Genomic DNA, 24,554 nt, shown 5'->3' on the forward strand with positions numbered 1-24,554 from the left:
CAGCTCTATATAGATCAGAGTATGACAGGAATTAGGATGGTATGGATTTTTTTTTTTTATAGTATAGATATCCCTGCTCTTATTGAAGAGGAAAGTGCTGCTCTGAATAGACCATTTCAGCTGAATGAGTTGTATGAGGTGATGGGTTCTACTCAGGGGAACTCTGCACCAGGAGCTGACGGACTTCCGTTTGAGATCTATAGAAGATACAGTGATATATTATTTCCCTATCTATTGCAGGTTTTTAATGAATCGAGTGACTTAGGTAGGCTGCCAGCCTCACTAACTGTAGCTCTCATTACCTTAGTGCTCAAAAAAGGCAAAGATGAACAAGAGATTGACTTCTATCGACCAATCTCCTTGTTAAACACTGATTATAAAATATTGTTAAGAAGTTTTAGAAAGACTAATCCATCAAGATCAAACTGGGTTCATTCCCAAGTGTCATGCCCAAATTAACATCCACAGAGCACTGCTTAATATTCAAATAGGGAAATATCGGGACTGCTCCATCCTGTCACTTGGTGCCACTAAGGCGTTTGACAGGGTGGAGTGGAACTACTTATGGCAAGTAATGACGAAAATGAACTTAGGAGAAAATTATATCGGATGGACTCAAATGCTATATAATTGTCTGATGGTGAGAGTAGTTATTGATGGCAATTGGTCCGATGCTTTTGAACTACATCGTGGCACTAGACAGGGCTTCCCCCTTTCCCTATTGCTCTACTGTTTTTAGAACCCCTCGCTATCAAAATAAGATCTGATGCAAACATAATTGGGTTTGGAATGAGGGGTGCCCAGGATAAAATTAGGCTATATGCCGATGACGTTCTTATATTCCTAAAAGAGGGGTTAGGAGCAATTCCTTATGTTATGCAGGTTATAAATGATTTTGAGTCATATCAGGATACAAAATCAATTGGTCTAAATCAGTGCTCTTACCCTTGAATGCGCCAGCCCCCAACAGGGCTATAAATATCAAGCTCTTAGACTCCTCAGATAATTTTGAGTATCTGGGAATTAAGATCAGAGGTAGATTACCGGGATTTGATAAATTGAATCTCGCACCATTATCGGAGAAAATTAAGGGTAAAATAAGAGTATGGCAGAAGTTAACACTAAGTCAATCTGATAGATTGACTTTGGTAAAAATGGTTCTCCTTCCGCATATTTTATATACACTTACCACATGCCCAATTTGGATCAAGGATTCTTTTTTTTTAATCTACTCTAGCAGATCATAAATGACTTAATATGGGGAAGAAAGAGAGTCCGAATTAAACAGAAATTTCTTTGGCTCGCAGAAGAGCAACGGGGGTTATCCCTCCCATTTATACAGGGATACATTTATTTGTATGGGACAGGGGCTTACCTCCCCTGTTCAATATCTTTTACGGGACTTTGAGGGTTCTTCACGAGATATATTTAGTGCACTAGAATCTGGATATTTAGGTGTGGTGTGAAAACAATGTACAATTAGTAGTATGCTTCACATGGTTTGGAAGAAAATCAAGGGTGTGTTGGGTATTTAAAATGGCTTAAGTTTTACTCCACTATGGCACAATTATCGCCTAAGGGAGCTTAGGTTTTTAGATTATAAATTTTGGGAAAAGAAGGGTATTGCTCAATTATCACAAATTATTAATGTAGACAGTATCAAACCTCTGGAGGAAATTTGGGTAGATAGCGAGATAAACACAGTAACAAAGTTTAGATACAAACAATTAAAACACGCTCTTAGCTAGGTAAAAAATAAAGATTACATTTTGATTAAAGATGATGAATTTACTAACTTTTGTTATAATTTTAAAGATACTAGGGTCACTATATGACAATTATATGAGAGGATAAAGTTAGGCTTGGGGAAGGTCACTAAATTCAAGAGCGAAAATAAATGGCAATAGACACAATATTGTACTTAATGGGGGGGGGGGGGGGGTTGTAGAAAAATTAAAAGGGCATCAATATCCAGTAATCACAGGCTTATTCAATATAGAATAGTTCACCACTTATATTACACTCCCCTACTTCTCTCTAGGATATATAGAAAGTCGGATTACAGATGTTTAAAGTGCCAGAGTGAGCAAGCAGACTTTATACACCTGATCTGGACTTGCCCTATAATACAACGGTACTGGGTTAAGATTTTTGAGGAAATGGGCACAAGGACCTCCCTAAAAATCCCCCCAGGAATAGAATGAGCAATATTTGGACAGTTTGTTCCTGAAACTTCGGGCAAGAAGATGAATAGCCTATGGCTTTAAGGTTTGATGATTGCTAGAGTAGTAATCGTTCAGAATTGAGGATCGGATAAATGCCCTGAATTTGATAAATGGAAAGGGTTAATGAACAAGATAAATAGTTATGAAAGGGTCCTATATGAGGGTAAACAACGGCTTAGACAGTGGGAAACAATTTGGGCAAATTGGACTTAGCGACATATGAGTGGCGATGTACACGTCGGATTGGATCCATTGGAAAAGGAGGAAATCATATACAAATGTTTAAAGTTTAGCTCATGGGCTCTTGAGGTGATGACGGGTAGATTGGTGATGGGCGATAGGGTGGGAGCAAGGGTATAAACCTGGAAAACTAAATGGAATGTATTAAAGTTGAGGGTAGTCTGGCGAACAGTGTTCCTCTGATATATAACAATATTGAGGGGATATATTAGAAGTAACTATACAATGTTCGCCAGTCCTCTACATATGAAACTTTTCCGTTATGTGATGTGCACAAGCATATTGTAACGTATTTCCAACGTATTTTTCAAATAAAAATATATATAATGAAAATAAAGCTGTAATTACACTGCCCTGGCACTATGATGCAGACTGTGCTGCTAAACAATGAAAAGCACGAGCGCTGCGCCCCTTCAAACAGCTGATCAGTGGGGGTGCCATGAATTGGAAGCCCACCAATCCAATGTTGATTATGTATCCTGAAGATATGTCATCAGTGTCATGAAACTGGAATACCACTTTAAAGGCGTTATCCAAGATATGTTCTTATTATAGGAAACTGCTGGGAGCCTGATAAAATAATAAAAGCACGTAGCGGTGAGATTTATCAAAACTGGTATAAAGGAAAACTGGCCTAGTTGCCCATAGTAACCATTGAGATTCCACCTTTCATTTTCCAAAGGATCCTTGAAAAATGGACAGGTCAAATCTGATTGGTTGCTATGGGCAACTAAGAAATTTTTCCTTTACACCAGTTTTGATAAATCTTCACCTTCTCCCTTTCAAGACATTCCTCTCTCCCAGGCTGCAGCCAGTGACATATTACTTTGGCTGCAGTGGTGACGTTCCATACACCACTGCAGCCAATTGCCTGCCTCATTGGTCTAAGGGTACTTTCACATTAGCGGAAGGGGTGTCCGGCAGGCTGTCCTAGCGGGTGAATCCGTCCTGCCACTAGTTCACGTGTGCCCCCAGACTGCCGCTCCGTCCCCATTGACTATAATGAGGGAGGTGGCAGAGTTCCGGCGGCACCACAGCAGGGCCTGGCGAGAGGCAGCCGGACTAAAACTACGACATGCAGTACTTTTTCCCGGGCCTGCATGCTCCAACTACACTTCCCAGCAGCAGGACGTGAGGGACAACATGTGCGGTGCACATCATTTTTTTTTCATACTAGGCCACGCCTCTAATAGCATAACTATTGTAGTGCCCTGGAGCAGGGATACTTTGAAGTTTGGACATTTGTGGACATTTGCCCCCGTTTCCTCTTTATTAAGTCATCAGTAAATATATTCTCTTCAATATATTTATTAATGATCTTGTAGAAGGCTTGCATAGTAAAGTATCAATTTTCACAGATGACACTAAACTGTGTAAAGTAATTTACACTGATGAGGACAGTATACTACTACAGAGGGATCTGGATAGATTGGAGGCTTGGGCAGATAAGTGGCAGATGGGGTTTAACACTGATAAATGTAAAGTTATGCACATGGGAAGGAAAAATGCAAGTCACCCGTACATACTAAATGGTAAAACACTCGGTAACACTGACATGGAAAAGGATCTAGGAATTTTAATAAACAGCAAACTAAGCTGCAAAAACCAGTGTCAGGCAGCTGCTGCCAAGGCCAACAAGATAATGGGTTGCATCAGAAGGGGCATAGATTCCCGTGATAAGATCATAGTCCTACCACTTTACAAATCGCTGGTCAGACCACACATGGAGGACTGTGTACAGTTCTGGGCTCCTGTAAACAAGGCAGACATAGCAGAGCTGAAGAAGGTCCAGAGGAGGGCATCTAAAGTAATAACTGGAATGGGGCAACTACAGTACCCTGAAAGATTATCAAAATTAGGGTTATTCACTTTAGAAAAAAGACGACTGAGGGGAGATCTAATTAATATGTATAAATATATCAGGGGTCAGTACAGAGATCTATCCCATCAGCTATTTATCCCCAGGACTGTGACTGTGACGAGGGGACATCCTCTGCGTCTGGAGGAAAGAAGGTTTGTACACAAACATAGAAGAGGATTCTTTACGGTAAGAGCAGTGAGACTATGGAACTCTCTGCCTGAGGAGGTGGTGATGGGGAGTACAATAAAGGAATTCAAGAGGGCCCTGGACGTATTTCTGGAGCTTAATAATATTACAGGCTATAGCTACTAGAGAGGGGTCGTAGATCCAGGGAGTTATTCTGATTGCCTGATTGGAGTCGGGAAGGAAGTTTATAGTCCCCTAAAGTGGAGAAAATTAGCTTCTACCTCACAGGGTTTTTTTTTTTTTTTTTTGCCTTCCTCTGGATCAACTTGCGGGATAATAGGCCGAACTGGATGGACAAATGTCTTTTTTCGGCCTTATGTACTATGCTACTATGTTACTATGTTACTATCAGCTTCTTACTTTATTTCACGTTAAAGGGTTAACTTGCACTGACTTATACTGTTTAATACCGTGTAACTGCATTTTATATGTACGGTATTTAGTGATATATATCCTGTTCATTTGCATAAAATTTGCACAGCACTGTGGAAGGGTTAATGAATACTGAGAGACTTTCGACCTAATAATGAGAAGCTGGTAATTTTCCATAGTTACCATAAGGTTTAATGCAGAGCATGTTTTAGAGGTAAAAAGCTAAACCAGACAGACTGACTTTTTGGATGTCTGGTTTAGCTATGTTATTATGTCTAAAGACTTGTTTTTGTCTGGAAAAAAAAATGCTGTGTCATTAGGTATTATTGAAGTTCAAATCCAGTTCTTTGAGAGACTAGAATTGTAACATTGTATTTGTTTGGGTTGTGTTTCTCCACTCCACCCCTCCCATTAGAAGGTTCTAGTTTAGCCAGAAACTATGTATAAGGAGAACATTCAGAGCCCCTAGTGTTCTGCAGTTAGGGATCAGTGTATAGAAGAAGAGACTCTTCCAGACTGCATGACCAGAAAAAGCCTCTGAGATGGGGATGCGAAGCCACAGACCCTGTATAACCAGCCTTTGTCCAGGGTACCAGCCTTCTGAGAGAGAGAGAGAGAGAGAGAGAGAGAGATAGGGACAGCTAAATCAGAAGCCAGCTCTGTGCCTTGCCTGTATTGTTTTGCACTTGAATTCCTCCAGTACAAAAGCACACTGGTTTACTGCAGACCCTGACTCTATGGACTTATTTCCAATTGGGCTGCACCACATCTTACCATCCCTTCCGGAGAGCAGCAACACATGGTGACACCTCGATGGTGTCCAAGGTACCCAGCCTAACATTGGGACCACCCCAAACCTTTCCACTGCACTATGCACATCTAGTCCCTTTAATGCCCCCCACATAGTAGTTATTCCCCCTTTGTGCCACCACACAGTAGTGATGCCCACACTGTGCCCCCTTCACAGTAGTTATGCCCACATTATGCCCCTTACAGTAGATATGCCCATATATGCCCCTTCACAGTAGTTATGCCCAGTTATGTGCCCCCATCACAGTAGTTATACCCAGATATGCCCCCTCACAGTAGTTATGCTTAGATGTTCCCTACTTCACAGTAGTTATGCCCAGATATATGCCCCTGTCACAGTAGTTACACCCAGATATGCCCCTTCACAGTAGTTATGCTCAGGCATCTGCCCCCTTCACAAGAAGTAAAAAATAAATAAATCAATAAATACTCACCTGGTTCCCCTGATGATCACAGCTCAGCTGCCAGCATTCCTCAGCAGTAGAAGGATGCTGTCACAAATCATGCTTGCTGTGTAGGAGGAGCAGAAGCTGATTCCCGGCCAGCACGCTTCTCCTACACAGACCAGCAGCGTGATGCTGTGGTGAGCACCGGCAGCTGAATCTTGAAGCAGGGAGCGGATGGCCCCCTACTTCACCATTACAATTAGGCTTGAGCAAATGGAGCTTCGGATCATAGATCCGAAGACGATTCATTCAAAAACTCGGATCATAGATCCGAAGACGATTCATCCATACAGCATTAAAATGGATTGGCTCCTTGTAGGCAAACTTCATATCGCCTGAAGTTGTGCGAGACTTCGGTGAATTACTACGTTATTCCTAGCTGCATGTATAAAAACATTTTAAAATAGGAATCTGAAGTGTTCTTACCAAGGTTACCAGCCAGTACCAAAGCCCGCTTCGGATTCCTATTTTAAAAAAAAAATTAACTATGCAGATAGGAATACCGTAGTTATTCACCGAAGTCTAGTACAAATTCGGGCAATACAAAGTTTGCCTACACGGAGTCAATACATTTTAAGGGCTTATGTACACGACTGTATGTATTTTGCGGTCTGCAAAAAACGGATCCGCAAAAAATATGGATGACGTCCGTGTGCATTCTGTATTTTGCGGAACTAGACAGCTGGCCCCTAATAGAACAGCACTATCCTTGTCTATAATGCGGACAATAATAAGACATGTTCTATTTTTTTGCAGAACGGACATGCAGACATACGGAAACGGAATGTAAATGGAGGAACTTATGTTTTTTTGAGGACCCATTGAAATAAATGGTCCCGTATACAGTACGTTTGTGTACGTTTGTGTGCATGTGCCCTAATGCTGTACGGAAAAAGCATTACAAACTGAAGTTTTTGAACAAATCGAGGACTGAGAGAGGGACATACTGCAGGACCGCCACTGCAAATCAGGACTGTCCGCCGGATCCGGGATGATTGGGAGGTGTGAATAATGGGGTTCTGATAAAATGAAGATGTTAAATTACCTCAGCTTTATATCTGTCCGGCTCCATGACATATCATTGCTATCTCCAGTCTCATATATTCACCTCAGGGGGGGGAGGGGGGTTAGTTGTGTACATGGTCAGGTGAATAACGTGCAAAAAATACCACACAAAACTCCTTTTAAAAATTCCCACAGACATTGCAAAATTACCGCTTTCCAAAACACTACTTTTTACTACCTCCTGTCTCATCGTCACCCGATCTCCTCACAGGAACTAATGGGGTCATTTATCAAACTGGTGTAAAGTAGAACTTGCTTAGTTGCCCATAGAAACCAATCAGATTCCACCTTTCATTTTCCAAAGGAGCTGTCAAGAATGAAAGATGGAATCTGATTGGTCGCTATGGGCAACTAAGCCAGTTCTACTTTACACCAGTTTGATAAATGACTGCATAAATCTCCTGTGAGCCCATACACTCTAGGCTTTAGTATCCTATGATCATAATGATGATACATTGCTATGCAGTAAGCTCCCCCTAGTGGTGCATAAGTCAATGCATAGAGGTGCGAAGTATAAAAATAATAAAAGCAAATTGGAATAAGCTGTAAAATAAACATGATTCAAACCCTTAGTGGCCAGCATGTTTTGGGCCTTAGTGACCAGGCATTTTTATTTTTATTTTTTCATTGTCGCATTCCAAGAGCTATAACTTTTTTTTTTTCTCTATAGATAGAGCAGTATGAAGGCTTGTTTCTTGCGGGACAAGTTGTAGTTTTTAATGGCACCATTTTGGAGGATACATATAACTTTCTGATAAACTTTTATCAATCTGTTTTTGGGGGGGATGGGAAAAAGACTGAAATACAGCCACTGAATTTTACATAATAATTTTTGAGGTGTTCATTTTTCAGGCATAAATAACATTATGATTTTAATCTCTGAGTTAGTATGATTACAGCAACACTAAGCATTTTTTATTTTTTTTTTACGCTTTACTGGTTTTGAACTAATAAAAACTCTTTATTTCATAACTTTTTTTTTTTTCGTTGTCGTTTTTGGTATCATTTTGGGGTACAGAACACTTTGTGATCGCTTTTTATTCTGTTTCTTTTTGGTGGAAAATAAGCAAAAAACAGGTCAATACCAAATATGTGGTGGGGATTTTATTTTTGCAATTTGTAATATTTTTTTTAAATTGCAGATTTTTTTTATTTAATAAAAGTTTATTCAACTTCTGATTGCTTCTATTATACTTTACTGCTTACAGTACAGGGTATTATAGTCAGTGCAATACTGATCTTCACCAGCAGGCTGCACCAGAGAGGGGTACCCTGATACAGAGGCAGGCCTGGGGCCTTCATTATGAACCAGGCTGCAATGCAAATACATCAGCATCCAGAGATCTCATTTTTGGAGTGCTGATGGGAGACAGAGGTAGCGCCTCCCTCTATACCATTTACAAGCTGTAGTTGCTATTGACTGCGACGTCTAAGGGGTCAAATGGTCCGAATAGGTGCTTCTTCCCATCTTGACCACTAGAGCAGGAGACCTCCTCTGTCAAGCCCCCGCTCTCCACAAGACCCGTGCAATGCTTAGACTAGACAAATGTGACTGCTACGATGTACCATAAATTGCTGACTAGTGTGTCCAACTGTTTGGATAAGTTGACTACAATACTACTAAATCTCCAAGGCCACTTTGATTGCTTAACCCCTTTAGGACTGGGTCCAGGAAACTATGCAGGAAAAATATTTTTACCGTATATTATAAGTTTGGGCATTTTGGGATGTGGCAATACTTATTATGTTTGTTCTTTTCCTGTTTATTTACTTTTTATACAGTAACTTTTTGTCTCCTTAGTGAACTTAAACTTTCGATCTTTTGATCGCTTGTCCCATAGACTGCAATTGAATACTATTACAGTCTATGGGCTCCTGAGAGACTGCCTGCTGAGCCATGCCTTGGGCACGGCTTTTCAGGCAGCTACAGGCAGTTAGCCATGACAGGCCTGGGAAACTATGGAAGGCCACAGGATGTCATAGGCTGCAATGGCCCAGTTATTTCTCCATGGGAGCTCCAGTTGGCAGAAGGAGCCTCCTCTCTCTGCGTAACCCCACATATGCCACAGCTGGTATTGACAGCAGCATCTAAGGGGGGTTCAAAGACCCGGTTCTGCATCATATTTGACTTGAGTCGTTGCTGCCAGGTGCTGGTTGTATTATATGATGCAAACTCAGCATGTGAATTCATTTCATACATCCCCTTACCGCTAATGTCGTGCAGTACATGTATGTGATTATGCGTTAAGGGGTTAATTACACAGCACTACTCCTGATTATTTGGGGAATTGGAGGGGCAGGTCATAACTTGTGAAACCCTACATTCAGTAAGTTATGGCATATTCTTGAACACTTTCAGCATGGCATACTCACAGGTTACGCCATAAATGTCAGATAGAGGCAGTTTCTACCTCTGGGACCCGCACCAATCTGCAGAATCCCCCATCCAATGCCATGAGGTGACCAGAAATAAAAATAATGGAGAAGTGGCTATGCCATTAACTGCTCTCTCCTCAGGCCCAGGATCTGACAACAATGGACCCCTCATAAAACACGGCCCTTAAGGTCCTATATACACAGAGGGTGGGCCCTCAGAATGATTTCCTCTGCTGGGCCCAAGGAACATCAGTCTGACACTGGTCAGATGCATTATTTAACTGGAGAAGGTGCTGCAAGGGAATTAAACACTTGCTGCCAAGTTCCCCCATTGATGCAGCATATGGATGAGGGTCCCAGCAATGAGGTACCTTTAGCATTGAGGATTCTTTCTAACAAGAAGGTTCTCTGCAGTTGGTTCTAGAGGGTCTTATACACTTAATAAACAAATGGTAAACAGGTTTCTATAAACAGGATTTTCACAGCCACAACGATACTATCCCCTCTGGCCATATGTTACGTATATGTCCTATATCCAAACAGGATTGGGGTGGACGTCAGATTTCTATGTTCTAGGCCTTCCAAAGAAGGAGAAAAAAACATTGTACAGTGATCTCAGGAAGAGGGAAATTCACCCTTGAAACATGTTGTTAATACAAGTCCAATGAAGTCTTTTATTAGACATACACTGGAATGAATTCCTCCTTCTCCCCGATCACAGCGCCAGCATCGGATCAGATATTTCTACTCATCTTGATCCATAACAATACATAAAAAGAGATACAAAGAGTATATTGTAAAAGGTTCATACAAAGTCACAATACAGTAGCTAAGATGGCAGACCGGACCTGACTGCTAAGCAGAGCCTGATTCCCTTTCAAGTTGTCCTCAAAATAATTGGAATGGTCAATACCGATCCTATTTCTACTCAGCGTCTTTCAGAGGTTCCATAGTCAATGACCAACCATGCGATGTGCCATAAATATTTTAGCTGCAAAAAGTAATGAAGAAGTAGTAAGTAGTAACCTATTTACTTACTGCAAGTAAAGTCTGTAATACCAGGGCAGCAAGTAGATGACGCCAATGCAGCAGAGAAAGATTTGGTTTCCAGCAGGATTCTTTTTTAAGTCGTTACAATCAGCATCTGTGAATAAAAAGTGTACATTTTTTCAGGTTAAAATCTGGTTACATTTTCATGTACTTCAGTCCTACAATGCACAGAATGCTTATTTGCAATTCAACAGCTGCACTTTAACTTAATGGGATTATCTGGGATTACTACATGCTCATGTAGTTGCTCATATACAGGTCCTTCTAAAAAAAATTGCATATTGTGATAAAGTTCATTATTTTCTGTAATGTACTGATAAACATTAGACTTTCATATATTTTTCATTCATTACACACAACTGAAGTAGTTCAAGCCTTTTATTGTTTTAATATTGATGATTTTGGCATACTGCTCATGAAAACCCAAAATTCCTATCTAAAAAAATTAGCATATCATGAAAAGGTTCTCTAAACGAGCTATCAACCTAATCATCTGAATCAACTAATTAACTCTAAACACCTGCAAAAGATTCCTGAGGCTTTTAAAAACTCCCAGCCTGGTTCATTACTCAAAACCGCAATCATGGGTAAGACTGCCGACCTGACTGCTGTCCAGAAGGCCATCATTGACACCCTCAAGCAAGAGGGTAAGACACAGAAAGAAATTTCTGAACGAATAGGCTGTTCCCAGAGTGCTGTATCAAGGCACCTCAGTGGGAAGTCTGTGGGAAGGAAAAAGTGTGGCAGAAAACGCTGCACAACGAGAAGAGGTGACCGGACCCTGAGGAAGATTGTGGAGAAGGACCGATTCCAGACCTTGGGGGACCTGCGGAAGCAGTGGACTGAGTCTGGAGTAGAAACATCCAGAGCCACCGTGTACAGGCGTGTGCAGGAAATGGGCTACAGGTGCCACATTCCCCAGGTCAAGCCACTTTTGAACCAGAAACAGCGGCAGAAGCGCCTGACCTGGGCTACAGAGAAGCAGCACTGGACTGTTGCATGTCATTCAGAAATCAAGGTACCAGAGTCTGGAGGAAGACTGGGGAGAGGGAAATGCCAAAATGCCTGAAGTCCAGTGTCAAGTACCCACAGTCAGTGATGGTTTGGGGTGCCATGTCAGCTGCTGGTGTTGGTCCACTGTGTTTTATCAAGGGCAAGGTCAATGCAGCTAGCTATCAGGAGATTTTGGAGCACTTCATGCTTCCATCTGCTGAAAAGCTTTATGGAGATGAAGATTTCATTTTTCAGCACGACCTGGCACCTGCTCACAGTGCCAACACCACTGGTAAATGGTTTATTGACCATGGTATTACTGTGCTCAATTGGCCTGCCAACTCTCCTGACCTGAACCCCATAGAGAATCTGTGGGATATTGGGAAGAGAAAGTTGAGAGACGCAAGACCCAACACTCTGGATGAGCTTAAGGCCGCTATCGCAGCATCCTGGGCCTCCATAACACCTCAGCAGTGCCACAGGCTGATTGCCTCCATGCCACGCCGCATTGAAGCAGTCATTTCTGCAAAAGGATTCCCGACCAAGTATTGAGTGCATAACTGAACATAATTATTTGAAGGTTGACTTTTTTTGTATTAAAAACACTTCCCTATCACTCCCCTATCACTGCCCCTGTTGCTCCTTTGACACGCCCATGGACATCACAAGAAAGAGTTACATGGACGTGGTCATGTGACCACAGACCAGAACTGAAGATAGGAGCAATAGGTAAAATGTAAAAGAAATACATTACAAAATTACAGCTATTTTTATAAATGATTTTAAAGGATGTTGATGCAAATTGGAAAACCCTTTAAGCTGACCACGCGACCATGTTCAAAGTGGAGCCAGTAAGAATAGTTGTTCAGTTATCATGTGTATGGCCAACTTTAAACCTTTAAGAACTACAAGTAGCAGCACACTGCTTTATGCACAAAGACCCATGCAAACACTGAAAACATGAATAAATGTAAGCTGCATCACTGCTATACTTACTATATGAAAATTAGAATTTTTTTGCGCATATCCATTCTTCAGCACATTTACTAAGATATTTAATTATTGCAAATTATATACTCCTTGTCTAAAATACTTGAATTTTTGGCATTTTTGCAGAACTGCAGATGTTACCTGAAAGTCTATAGGAAATACGAGGGTCAGTCAAAAATTATCCACACTACGGTACATAATTTTTCAACATACTGTATGTTTCGCTCTATAAGATGCATTGGACCATAAAACGCAACTAGGATTGCTGTATTCACCGCTCCCCGGTCTTGAGTACTGAGTACTAGTGAAAACTTGCATAATGGAAGAGCTCACTAGTATTCACTCCATAAGATGCACTGCCACATGACTCCCACTTTTGAAGGAAAAAAGTGTGCCTTATGGAGCGGAATATATGGTAGATTTATGATTTGTTAGTTTGACTTTTGGGGACACAGCATTGCCTATGATGTTCATGCTTTTTTATTGTTAAGTTTTATTTTAATACTGAAGAAAGGGGGATGACTTGAATTTTAATATTTTTGGAATATTTTGGAAAACTTTTTTTTACAATTTTTTTACCCCCCTTGGGAGGCTAGAATATGCGATCTTCAGATTGCTTTTAGCTTACATTGCATGGCATTAGCACTGCATGGTAATCGCTATTTGCTGTTATCCTATGGAGCCCTGCCACCTGCAGGCCTGCATAGGAACTACAGCTCTAATACACTGGGTTTCTTCAGAGAAACCCAGTACATCCGAGCTAAGACATGGCTCTCCTGTTCACCAACCAGGGTAGGAGTTTTAGGCCTGGAAATGCAGTACTTCTGCGTTTTTAGTCTTCAGATGCTGTGGTCATATTTGATGTTTTCTCCGATCGCAGACATTAGCCCTGGTCCTCTGCTTTTTGGAACAACTTCCTCCGTACATGTTTTTAATAACATTTACACCTGGTGCAAAAAAGAAGTAAAAACTACTCCAGTCAGGGGCTGGATTCAATTTTACACCAGGCACACAGACTGCCGGAGGTGTGCCTTATTTATGACTAGGCCTGCGTTTCATCATTAATTAGACACTTTCTCCTCCAGCACAGAGGGAATCATAGTCTGGGGTAAAAAGCCATTCTTTGATAAATGTCCTCCTAAGTGTGTAACCACCCTAAAAAACATCTGGCTGTGCTACATTTTTGGTGCATAAAAAAAACCTCATGTAGTGTTTGCAATCATACATGTATTTATGGTGCAATTTCTTCTAGCAAATGGAGCACAAAGGAACCCTGAATTACATAAAAGGTAAGGAGAAGGTAAATACAAGGCGCTTACTAATGTATTGTGATTGTCCATATTGTTTCCTTTGCTGGCTTGATTCATTTTTCCATCACATATACACTGCTCGTATCAAGGGGTTACGACTAGCGTTGAGCAAAGCGAGGTTTGGATCCATATACCGTTCAAATGTATGGGCTCTGGCAAGGGAAATTTGTTATCTAATATATAAAGCTGAGTGTATGTATGTGTGTATGCATGTCCGCTAAAGGAATCTGCACCGTCTCATTTACAATCAGAAAATTTGGCACATCAGGTGTCCGGGAAGGTTTTAGACCGGGTCTCAGCTCTCTAGCACATACCGTTCCTGAGATATTCCCAAAAAATGCATTAGCCAATAGAAGCCTGGTCACATGACCCATATCAGACAATAGAAGCTCGCAGGCCCTTAGTCTCCACATGAAGTAAAGCCTTAGCCAAACGGCACTTAGTACCTTATTTCCAGAAGTGCCTTTGTTCCAGCAATAGATGTTTTTTATCCTCTGAAAATCCTGTTTATTTGGTATGTCAATGAGCCAGTAAGGTGCCCAGAGGGGCGTCATTCTTGCAGGAAGGAGCCCAGGCAGGCCTTCTGCCACAATGTGTCCACCCACCCCTCCTACATCACATCCAAGCCATAGCTCTGCCCCCCTTTTCCCTGCTCCCAGCATGAGGGCAGGCTTGGGCACTAGCAGAGGGCGTGCCTGGGCTCCTTCCTGCAAGAGTGACGCCCCTCTGGGCACCTTACTGGCTCATTTGCATACCCAGTAAACTGGATTTTCAGAAGACAGAAAACATCTATTGCTAAAATAAAGGCACATCTAGAAATAAGGTAATAAGTGCTATTAGGCCATGGCTTTACTTTAATAGCGATTATCCTGGTGACAGATTTCCTTAGGAGGGGTAGGGCGCTGTGGATGACACTGTTAAAGGGGGTATCCCATCTTAGACAATGGGGGCATATTGCTAGGATTTTACCCCCATTTTCTGATAGGTGCAGGTCCCACCTCTGGGACCCGTACCTACAAGGAGAACGGAGCGGGGAGAGTTTCGCCTGAACGACCCCAGGTTTCCCGGGCTCCGGCCACCACCAGACGCAGCTCCCCCATAGAATTGAATGGGAGCGCGCCAGGCATGCGCAGCCGCCCTCCATTCATTTTTATGGAGCCGCCGAAAATAGCCGAGCGTTGGCTCGGTTATGTCTGTCGGCTCCATAGAAATGAATAGGTTCGGTGTCCGCGCATGCGCAGAACGCTCCCATTCACTTTTGGGGCTCCGTTCTGGATATAGTCTAAGACGGGATAACCCCTTTAAGAGTGCGGAGTGCTGTGGAGGTCACAGTTCAGGGGGCAGGTAGGGTGGCCATTCAGGCCACCCTCATAAGACAGACTTAAAGCCCCCGCCCCCAGGTCCTACCAAGTCACGCCTCTGACCTGGTTAGACCACGCCCCATCCCATTTCACAGCCGACGGGGATTGAAAAAATGAAGGTAAAAATCTACTTCTGTCAGCTGCAGGGGTGGGAGGGAGGGTGACTTTGCAGTGCTGCTGTCTGAGAGTGAGCTGTTCAAAAGGACATCCCTGTGTCCGTCCAGGCCCTGAGCCGGACGGAGGACAAGGAATCTGTAAGCCAGACTGTCCAGCCTAAAACCGGACCTCTGGCCACCCTAGGGGCAGGCTGCTGTGAATGTCACAGTTAAGGGGACGGTCCACTATGGAGGTCAGTGTTAAGGGGCAGATTGCTGTAGAGGCCACTGTTATGGGAAGGGGTGTTTTGGAAATCACTGTTAGGCCTCATGCACACGGCCCCCAATGCACCGTGCAACAACCGTGCAGCGGGCAGGACCCATTCAACTTGAATGGGTCCAAGGTAAGTCCTCACCGCCAAAAAATATGACATGTCATATTTTTTTGCGGTGCAGAACCACGGAAAGAAACACCACGGAAGCACACCGTAGTGCTTCCGGTGTTCTGTTCCGTTACTCCGTTCCACATCTCCGGAATTGCGGACCTATTCAAGTGAATGGGTCCGCATCAGGGTGATGCAGGGTGCACACGGCAGGTGGCTGTGGATTGCCGCCCAACGCCCGTGTGCATGAGGCCTTAAGGAGATGGGGTACTGTGGAGGTCACTAATAAAGGGGCGGCCGCTGTGGAGGTAACGGTTAAAGGGGCGGGCTGCTGTGGAGGTCACTGTTAAGGGGGCAGGATGCTGTGGTGGTCACTGTTAAGGGGGCAGGATGCTGTGGTGGTCACTGTTAAGGGGGCAGGATGCTGTGGTGGTCACTGTTAAGGGGGCAGGATGCTGTGGTGGTCACTGTTAAGGGGGCAGGATGCTGTGGTGGTCACTGTTAAGGGGGCAGAATGCTGTTAAGGTCACTGTTAAAGGGATGGGCGCTGTGGAGGTCTCTGTTAAGGGGGCAGGCCGCTGTGGAGGTCACTGTTAAAGTGGAAACTGTTGATATCTTTTAACGACACACACAAACATTAAATGAAATAGATGAAACATACCCGTGCAAAGCCGGATCCTTCTGCTAGTAATATAATAATAATCTTTATTTATATAGCGCCAACATATTCTGCAGCGCTTTACAATTCAGGGGTTCATGTGCAAACAGTCATAAATAACATAGCAACAGACAAGTCAATAATTAGAACAAGAGGAATGAGGGCCCTGCTCGCAAGAGCTTACAATCTATGAGGGGAAAGGGGTGACACAAAAGGTAACAGTGCTGCTTTTGTACAATGGTCCAGCCATCTTGGGAAAATAGTGGAGTAGATATAAAGCTGCATGAGCCAGTAACCAGCCGATAGTGTAGTGCTTTTGGGTGCGGTGGAAAGTTTGGTGGAGAATCACGTTCAGGAACTTATGATAGATGGTCTATATATGGAGAGGAGTCAGATCAGGAGATGTGAAAGGTCACCCTAAAAAGATTTGTTTTAGGGAGCGTGTAAAACTGTGTATATTGTGATTTAACCTAATTTCTTGGGGAATGGCATTCCAGAGAACTGGTGCAGCTCGGGAGAAGTCTCGTAGCCGGGAATGAGAGGTTCATATTATAGTGGATGTGCGTGCTGCCTAAGCATGATGGTAGTGCCACACACTAAGATGGAGATATATGGTTTAGGTACAGTGGCGTAGCTACAGGGGTCGCAGCGGTCGCAATTGCGACCGGGCCCCTGAGCCAGGGGGGCCCACGGCCCCCCCACCGCCTCCTATTCAAATTGTGATCTAATAGTGCCGGGGCCCGGGGGCAGTGCGCACGGCGCAGCGCAGTAGGCAGCTCACGTGACTGTCAGAGGGGGCGGCCAAGGAAGCAGACATTGAGTGAGGTGAGGACTGAGTGAGGAGGAGCCGCCCGGAGGCGTGGTTTGCGCGCATCTCCGGCTCCCTCCCAGTCAGACACTCAGAACGAAGCAGCAGACGGCAGTGACTGTGTGGTCCTGCAGAGGCTGCAGACGTGCGGTGGCTGGCGGCGCGAGGTGAGTTTTGAATAGCCTCTGGCCGGCCGCCGGGCCCTCTAGCCTCTACAGTACTTTATAATACAGATGTGCCGCCGTAAAGTCCCCTCTCATCTCCCCTCTTGCTGCAGACTCAGGAATGGCAGAAACAGTAGCACAGCAGCATGCAACAGTGAATGAATTCTTGCAAAGTGTGTCTGACCTTAGCTAGATAGAACATCACTGTGCTGCATCGACAAACAGCAGTGGCTGAAACCACATCAGAAGATCATGCACCAAATAACCACATTAACCTAGACTGCGCGCTTTCTTGTTTTCACTCAACAGATCTCAACTTAAATAATTACCAATCGTTAACAAAATCCGTCTTGTTCTGGATCATTACTACATTTAAATGCAAGCGTTTTCCTCATTTTGATCCATCAAATGAAAGATATGTCACCCCCCCTCCCCCATGGATAGATCATGTTGCTTTTCATAATACAGCTTTCTACTCACTAAACAGTATAATGTTAACAAAAATGAAGTAAAAAAAATAAATTTGGGTCAAAACTTTGTTTTTATGTCACTTTTAAAAGTGAGTGGGCACCAGATTTGTGAAATTTGACTATTATAATGGTGGACCATGGCCGACACTGCTCCAGTCACTCAGACAGTCAACCCTACATTTGCCCATCTGCTCTTCCTCTGTTGACCTGGACCCGTCGATCTTCCTCAGCTTCCTTGCATTGGATCAGGCCACCACAATTCTGTTTTGTCTCTCCTCGCATGCTGCAACCTGCTATTAGCTAGGCCTCTCCCCTAGTCCTCAGGGTATGAACAGCTCCCTGGGCTCTTACAGGGCAAGCACCCATGCGCCCAGTGGCGTAGGGATCGCCATAGCAATGGCTATGGGGCCCTACGCCACTGGGCCCCCGCCGCCGACTGAGGATGAAAAAATAATGATATAAAACCATGTGGCGAGTGGACCGGGCCCGGGCGTGGCGCTGTGATAGGGGGCGGTCGGACTAGGAGCCGGAGGCAGAGAGGCAGTATGGGCTGTGGTTTGCCGGAAGTGTAGGAGGCGGAAGTGGCATGTACAAGGAAGCTGGAGTGTGGGTGGCTGGGTGGCTTGGCGGCGCGCGCAGTACGGTACGGCTTCACCGTGTCGTTCGGTTCAAGTGGCTGAGGTGAGGGCTGGCTGGGGAGTGGGACTGAGTCCGTCCCTGTTGCGATGTGTGTCCAACCGAAGCAGCAGGCGGCAGCGTCAGTCAGTCAGTGAATGGAGTCAAACGTGGAGTACTGTAACTGGAGACTAGAGTGGACAAGTATTACAGACCCCTCAGGTAGGATTAGGTGGCTGTGTCTTTGCCAAAATCCCACTAACCATTACCACAAATGCAGCTGCGCCTGCCAGGCTTGAGCAGGTATATGTGTGAATAGGGAAGATGCTGAGATCCGGCTGTACCTTACAGTGAGCTACCGCCGGATCTCAGCATCTTCCCTAATCCATATTCACACATATACCTGCTCAAGCCTGGCAGGCACAGCTGCATTTGTGGTAATGGTTAGTGGGATTTTGGCAAAGACACAGCCACCGAATCCTATCTGAGGGGTCTGTAACACAGGAAGGTGAAAGTACATATTGTGGGGTGTGTATGTGTATTAGACAGAAGGTAGGGATATGTCTCTTGTGTAGTTTGGGTATTAGGGAGAGTAAGGGGTATATATCTAGTGCTGATACAGAGCCACTCTTCACCTACACATGTATCAGCACTAGATATATACCCCTTACTCTCTCTAATACCTAAACTACACAAGATACACATCCCTACCTTCTGTCTAATACACATACACACCCCACGATATGTACTTTCACCTTCATGTGTTACAGACCCCTGTACAATTTAACAATCTTCTTTAATATACAGACATTTAGGCTAGGTTCACACCTGAGCGTTTTACAGCGCGTTCCTACGCGCTGTAAAACGCTCAACAGGCAAAAACCAATGATTCCCTATGGGAATGGTTCTCACCTGAGCGTTTTACAGCGCGTACGAACGCACTGTAAAAAGCCCTGCGCCCCAAGAAGTACAGGAGCTTCTTTGGGGCGTATTGTCGCACGTTCCCGCACATAGACTTAGCGGGAACGCGCGACAATGGGCATTTGTTTGTTTCCTCGCGCGTCTGTAAACGCACGATAAAAACGCCTGAAAAAAGTGCATACAGAGTACACTCAGGTGTGAACCCACACTTAGATTCATACATTTCCTACACTGACACAAATGCGTTGCCAGTGACCAACTGTCTGTGCTCAGTCCTACGCGTAACCATCGCAAGTGCATGAGGAGCTGCGGATGTGGCTGCAAGGTCTGAGAGGTATGTGGGAGATTCGGGACGGGGGGGGGCCCATAATTTTTTTTTGCTATGGGGCCCAGTCATTTCTAGCTACGCCCCTGTTTAGGTAGATAAGTAGATAGAGAGAACACAAGAAGGTCCGTTTTTGAAAGATTCAGATAGAAAGAGGAGATGATGTTAGAGATGGCTGACAGTCACTGTTGTTCAGTAATTCAGCAGGTGGATGAAGTGTATAGTTGTGTGTCATCAGCATGGAGATGGTACTGGAAACCAAATCTACTAATGGTCTGCCCAAATTAAACTGTGTAGAGAGAGAAGAAGAGAGGGCCTAGGACTGAACCCTGAGGAACCCCCAACAGCAAGAGGGAGAGGAGAAAAGTGGAGCCAGCGAATGATACACTGAAAGACCAATCAGTGAGATATGAAGAAAACCAGGAGAGGGCAGTGTCCTTTAGGCTGATAGATTGGAGCATGGTGAATAGGAGATGGTGGTCTACAGTGTCAGAAGCTGCAGAAAGGTCAAGGAGAATGAGAAGAGAGTAGTCAACATTGCATTTTGCTGTGAGGAGGTCATTTGACACTTTGGTGAGGGCAGTTTCTGTAGAATGTAGGGTATGAAAACCAGATTGTAATGGATAAAGGAGAGAGTGAGCAGAGAGACAGCGGATGAGGCAAGAGTTGACCAGCTGTTCCAGGAGTTTAAAGATGAAGGGAAGATTGGAGACTAGTCTGTAGGGTCAAGAGAAGTTTTTTTTTTTAAATAATGGAGTGTTTGCAAGAGATGGGGAAGATATCAGAAGAGAGAGAGAGGTTGAAGATTTTTGTTAGGGGAGTGGTGACAGCTGGAGAGAGAAACTGGAGTAGCTGTGAGGGAATGGGGTCAGAAGTGCAGTGGTGGGAAGAGAAGAGCCTGGTCTAGTCTTCCATGACTAGTTCAAACGTGGACTATGAGCCAGAAGAGATGCAGAGGGGAAGGGGATTAATTACACTTAGTGGCTGGGAGCTGATTTCATGTCGGATGTTTTTTATTTTCTCTGTGAAGTAGGCGGCCATATCTTCAGGACAGAGGTCTGTGATAGGCATCTGCACTTTAGGACTGAGGAGGGATTGAAAAATGTGAGTTCTTGGGTTGTTAGACAGTGAGGAGATTAGGAGATTACAAGTAGGTTTGGCGAGGTGGAGGGCAGAGTTAAAGGTTCTTAGAAGTGTTGGGCGAGCACCATTTTGACTCGAGAATCTGCTCAGCAAATGGCAGTGTTCGGCCTCCCCACGCGTTTGTTGGCTGCTCCTCCCTGGCTATGAGTGGTGCGCTCTGTTTGGATGTGCTCACAGCCAGGGAGAAGAGAAACGCTCCAGTCTCCGCCTAGTATAACCAAGTCAGCTAATTGGAATATAAAGGCGACAAAATCAACGGGGGACAACAGCGGACGAACGGCGGAGTCTTTGAAAAAAAAAGTGCGATGACATCAGTGGGGGCTGCCCTATAAGGTAAGACCCTAATTAGACTACGGTTAAACAGATGAAAGATCCTCTTTAAAGGGCTATTCCCATCTCAGACAATGGGGGCATATCGCTAGGATATGCCCCCATTGTCTGATAGGTGCAGATCCCTCTACTGGGACCTGCACCTACACCGAGAACGGAGCCCTGAAAGTTGTGGTGGCCTGAGGACCCCAAGTTTCCGGGGTCTGGCCACCGCCTAGCGCTCTCCCCATAAAGGCGAATGGGAGCGCACCACGCATGCACAGCCGCTCTTCATTCATTTCTATGGGGCTGGCAAAAATAGCCGAGCACTGGCTGGACTATTTCCATCAGCCCCATAGGAATAAATGGGAGCGGTGGCTGAGCAAGTGTGGTGCCTTCCCATTCACCTTCATGGGGAGAGCGCTTGGCGGTGGACAGACCCTGGAAAACCTGGGGTCCTCCGGCCACCACCTTCCCTGCTCTATTCTAGGTGTAGGTGAGGGCCCCAGAGGTATGACGCCATTCTCTGATATGGGAATACCCCTTTAATGTAATTAAAGTCTGCTGTGTGTTTTTCCTTGCTGGAAGAAAAGCACCATAACCGCAGTTATGTTGCTGCAAAAACCGCATGTGGTGGTGATGTCGTTTTTTGCTGCATCCAAAGCACAGTACCCTTACTGCGCAGCTGTTAACAATGAAGACCACATAAACAATACGGTTACAATTAGTTAATATTTTTCAGCTCTTTCTCCTAAGGCCTCGTTCACACGAACGCGATTGCGTTCAGTTGTTTAGTTTTCTCGGCGCGGGTGCAATGCATTTTGATGCGTTTTTCACTTGCATGATAAAAAACTGAAGGTTTACAAACAACATCTCTTAGCAACCATCAGTGAAAAACGCATTGCATTCGCACTTGCTTCTGGATGCAATGCGTTTTTCAATAATGCCCCATTCATTTCTATGGGGCCAGGGCAGCGTGAAAAACGCAGAATATAGAACATGCTGTGTTTTTCACGCAACACAGAACTGATGCATGAAAAAAACGCTCATGTACACAGACCCATTGAAAGGAATGGGTCGAGATTCAGTGCGGGTGCTATGCGTTCACATCACGCATTGCACCCACGCGGAAAACTCACTTGTGTAAAAGGGGCCTAAGGCTGCACGGCACTCGGCTGCATTCCAACCACAGCACAGCCGCTGTGTGTGTGGTCGAACCCTAGGAGGAGTATTTTCACCCTGCTGAAAAATCATTGTAATGGGCACCCTTCTGTCTATGTATGCCATTATGTATGCTTAAAGGAGTTGTCCGAGTTATGTCAAAAACAATATAGCACTGTAAATCTTATGGTCTGCAATATATACATAATCTAAGCAAGTTTTAGGCAAAATATATATATATTTTCTAATTTCCCTCATTCTCTTCTGGCCTCTGTTTACCTGCAATAACAACAATCTCTGCAAACCCTGCTCTGCAAAGGTAGTGAATAACAGAGCTGCCCTGAGCGACATGTCTGACTGCTGGGATACTCAGCATCATGTTGTATGTGTAGGACTACAAGTCCCAGCTGTACAATGACATTGCTGATACACACAGGATCTTCCCCCTACATGTTTTTGTGCAATGCTCTGCAGAACTCCTCTAATCTGTCAGCTCTGTGTGTGCAGGATGAGGAGGGAAGATCTGTAGTACCCCAAAGGGGGCACTACCATTCTTACACCTTACTACTGTCTCTAATGGCTAACAAATGTCATCTGTGTATTTGATTCCAGGTCCTTTGATATTGTGCCTTTATAACATTGTATTACATGTAACATTCCTGGTTACAGTGGCGTAGGGATCGCAATAGCAGCCATAGCAATGGCTATGGGGCCCTACGCCACTGGGGGCCCGGGCTGCTGGCTGAGGATTAAAAAAAATATATAAAAATTCAAGTGGCGGTGCGATAGGGTCCCCCTATTGGTGGCAGCGGCAGCTGCAGTTCCGATCGTAGTCCCAGCAGTGTAATGCTGGGGCTCCGATCGGTTAGCATGGCAGCCAGGACGCTACTGAAGTCCTGTCTGCCATGGCCACTTACTCTGCTGCATACTTACATGTGCTGTGGCCACCGGGGGCGCGCCTCCTTCTTGTAACTCGTCACAGGTCTGTGCGGCGCATTGCTATAAGCATAAGCAATGCGCCGCACAGATCTGTGAGTTACAAGAAGAAGGAGCTCCAGGCAGCCACAGCGCATGTAAGTATGCTGCAGAGTAACTGGCCATGGCAGAAAGGACTTCAGTAGCGTCCTGGCTGCTATGGTAACCGATCGGAGCCCCAGCATAACACTTCTGGGACTCCGATCGGAACTGCTGCTGCCACCAATGATGGGGGGGGGGGGGGGACCGCACTGCCCACCAATGATTTTAATACCGAGGGGGGGGGAGGGTGCACTGCCCACCAATGATTTTAATACCGAGGGGGGAAGGGTGCACTGCCCACCAATGATTTTAATATTGGGGAGGGCGCACTGGGGGCTGATGGAGAGGGTACTTTTGGCTGGTGAGAGGCACTGGGGGATGACGGAGAGGGTACTGGGGGCTGATGGAGAGGCACTGGGGGATGATGGAGAGGCACTGGAGGCTGATGGAGAGGCACTGGGGGCTGGTGGAAGGCACTGGGGGCTGGTGAGAAGCACTGGGGCTGATGGAGAGGCACTGGTGGCTGGTGAGAGGCACTGGGGGCTGATGGAGAGGCACTGGGGGCTGGTGAGAGGCAATGGGGGATGCTATGAGGCTACTGGGGGCTGCTATAAGGCTACTGGGGGATTCTATAATGCTACTGGGGGCTGCTATGAGGCTACTGGGGGCTGCTATGAGGCATATGGCTCTTATCTGAGGTCTGATTGGCGGTCATTCATATTGGGGTCTAAGCTGAGGTGTTATCTGAGGTCTTATTAACATTGGGGATCTTATTGGGGCTGTTAGCTGAGGTCTAATTAACATTGGGGGTCTGATTGGTGGTCTGACCTGAGGTGTAATGAAAATAAAAAAATTTCCAGAGCAGCTTGGAGAAAAAATCCCTCACAGTCTCCCCCACCCCTTCTGCCCGGCCAAGCCTGCCAGCACCCCTGAGGCCAAGCCAGCCAGCACCCCTGAGGCCAAGCCTGCCAGCACCCCTGAGGCCAAGCCTGCCAGCACCCCTGAGGCCAAGCCAGCCAGCACCCCTGAGGCCAAGCCAGCCAGCACCCCTGAGGCCGAGCCTGCAAAGCACCCCTGAGGCCAAGCCTGGAAAGCACCCTTCAGTCTTCAGAACTGTAAGTAAATTATATATAAGTGGAGCCTATAACATGAAAGAGATGAATTATGTCAGAGCGGCTTATCACCTACACGTGTATCACC

At 45.0% G+C, this 24,554-nt stretch overlaps 2 protein-coding genes across 2 annotated transcripts in view; both read right to left on the reverse strand.

Moving 5' to 3' along the window:
- The window catches only part of LOC122944087 (ficolin-1-B-like), a 257,588-nt gene that overhangs the window by 85,061 nt on the left and 147,973 nt on the right, over positions 1-24,554 (reverse strand). The window lies entirely within an intron of this gene.
- Positions 1-24,554, reverse strand: part of LOC122944086 (interferon-induced very large GTPase 1-like) — a 48,568-nt gene that overhangs the window by 22,558 nt on the left and 1,456 nt on the right. Inside the window, 1 exon segment of the mRNA XM_044302309.1 lies at positions 10,620-10,725. The gene's annotated coding sequence lies outside the window, so the exon portion shown is untranslated.

The sequence above is a fragment of the Bufo gargarizans genome, chromosome 7 (genome assembly GCF_014858855.1).
Source record: "Bufo gargarizans isolate SCDJY-AF-19 chromosome 7, ASM1485885v1, whole genome shotgun sequence".
NCBI classification, from domain to species: Eukaryota; Metazoa; Chordata; class Amphibia; order Anura; family Bufonidae; genus Bufo; species Bufo gargarizans.